We start from the raw sequence: 2,252 nt of genomic DNA, 5'->3' as shown, positions 1-2,252 counted from the left end.
AAAGTGAATTTACTCTGTAAATCTTCACCCAAATCCTAATAAAAAAAAAAAAAAAAAAAAAGAATAGGCTCCACTTGCCAGGTTCTATAATCAACACCAAGAGAAGCAGCAGTTAAGATATCAAAAGACATATTGTATTGGGCAAAGGACATTCTGGTCGCCAGCAACTGGAAACCTGCAATATTCCCCTTGTTACTCTTATACCTCACACCCACTTGCTGAATGAAGGTGCTGCCATCTCTCACTCCCACCCACCTTCTGGGCCAACAGGAATTCCATCCCAGTCTGTGTGCTCAGACAGAGCCTGGGTGCCCTGCTCAGCTTTTTTTGTTTGCTTTTCTTTTTTGTCTTTTTAGTTAGTTTGTTTTTGTCCGTTTAAAAATTATTATTACTATTTTTATCTTTTACATTATTATTCTTTATTCTTCCCTTCCCAGGTTCTAGTTTTCAGCTTTTCTATCTTCCCTGTTACTTGTTCCAATATTTTTCTTTCTCGTGGCTAATCCCATTCCTGGTTTTTCCTTTTGCATTTTTCCCATTTTTTTTCCTTCATTATTTTCCTACTCTACTTTTTTTTTTTTTCTTACTATCATCTCCCCAGAGTGTTTTTATAAAAAATTTTTTCCTTTTTTTCTTTTTTTGGTTATTGTTCCTGAGTGATTACACAGTGTTTTTTTTTTTTTTCCTCTTTTTTTAATTAGTTGAAACTTTTTAGTGGTATAATGTATTGAAGGGATTATGATACTTTTCACAATTTTAGAGATATAAATCTTTATGCAATGAAGAAATGTAATTAAATGAAATTCAAATTTAAAGTTAGCAATGCATATTAATAATCAGTGGTAGAGATGTTTAGCTTTCTGCCACAGTTTCAATCCATAATTAACTGGCTTCTAAAATAAAACACATAGAAAACTGAGGACCTGCATGAGTATTCATACAGTGAAAATGAACTTGATTTTTAATTCTTTATAATTCTAAAAACTCTACAACTAGTATTGGTATAGATTATTTAAAGAAAGACATCTTAGTGTTTGCTTTCTTCTGCTCTAAGCAGGATCTTTATATTTTACTTACATTAAGTTGCAAAGTAAATGTTTATAAATTAGAATTAAAATAAAAAATGGATGAGTTAAAAAGAAAAGCATACTAGATATGGATAATCTGAAATAGCGTTGTTAAGGCATTTCCCCCATACCATAACAGTGGTATAAAACATGAACGTGATGCATGATGGGGTCTACAATAAAGTAAGAAAATGTCTGTTCATGACTCTTTGATTAAGGGTAGCACATACTGGCAGAATCATATGCTGTAACTTCAAAGACAAAAGACATAATTTGTATCTTCTTGGTTTGAGGATTCTTTTGTACACTCACCAGATCCTTACAGATAAGTTTTGTGGTCTCCAGATATGGATTAAGCACATCTTCATAAGACAAAGGGCTCCACCAAAGCAAAGATGTTTGAAAAGACAAAACAGGAACTCTTCCATATCTGTTTGGCTGAACATTTCATATTTTTCTGAGTCTTCCATTAGCAAAACTTTTCTTAACTCATCAGAAATGAGAAAGGAATCACAAAAAATAATCTAAATATTTGACAATATGTCCACTATCTCATACAATATTTTCATTGTACAACTGATCAAAAAATGCCATTGAAAGCTGTGTGCAAGGAATGTTTATAGCCTCATTTTTTTTTTTTCCACTTAAGTTCCTAATGTAATCCATTGTCCAGAAGAATCTGAAAGTAACTTCAAGTTGCAAATAACATTTGGGTCTTTGAAAAAAGCCATAATGAAATCATCCTTCTGAAAGGCCTGAAAGTTCTGGTCAAATCTGAATGCCTGTACCTTGATTCTACCCATCATGGAGCATTGTTGGAACTGGCTGGTTGTCTCCTGGGTGGTAAGGACCTGGAGGTTTTCTGAGGCAGAAATCTGAAGTAATCCCTCAGCTCCCCAGCTGCCATCATGGTCTTGGCTGTGTGGAAGCCAGGGCTGTTTCCACACAGTGTGTTTTTTGTCCACTTGCTTTTAATTTTTGATGGCTATTAAATTGTTATTTTTGACTAACTTAGTGGGAAACAGCAACAGTGCCCATACAACACAACTACACTCACACCTCCTCCAGCTTCACCTACTGAGTGAGAGCCATCACTTCCTTCTCCACCAGTGATAAACAGCCACCAAGAAAAGCCTGACTCACCCTTAGGTGCTCTTCACAAACAGTTAACAGATATCTAAATAC

The 2,252-nt window shown here is 34.6% G+C and overlaps 1 pseudogene; it reads right to left on the bottom strand.

The window, feature by feature from the left end:
- Positions 1 to 1,178: 1,178 nt before the first annotated feature.
- Positions 1,179 to 1,974, bottom strand: LOC122149567 (annotated as a pseudogene).
- Positions 1,975 to 2,252: the final 278 nt, after the last annotated feature.

This window comes from Orycteropus afer, unplaced genomic scaffold (genome assembly GCF_000298275.1).
Source record: "Orycteropus afer afer isolate SDZICR_OR568_19922 unplaced genomic scaffold, OryAfe1.0 scaffold00032, whole genome shotgun sequence".
In the NCBI taxonomy this organism is placed as follows: domain Eukaryota; kingdom Metazoa; phylum Chordata; class Mammalia; order Tubulidentata; family Orycteropodidae; genus Orycteropus; species Orycteropus afer.
The sequence above is the reverse complement of the archived record's forward strand: the minus strand, read 5'-3'. Positions and strand labels throughout refer to the sequence as shown.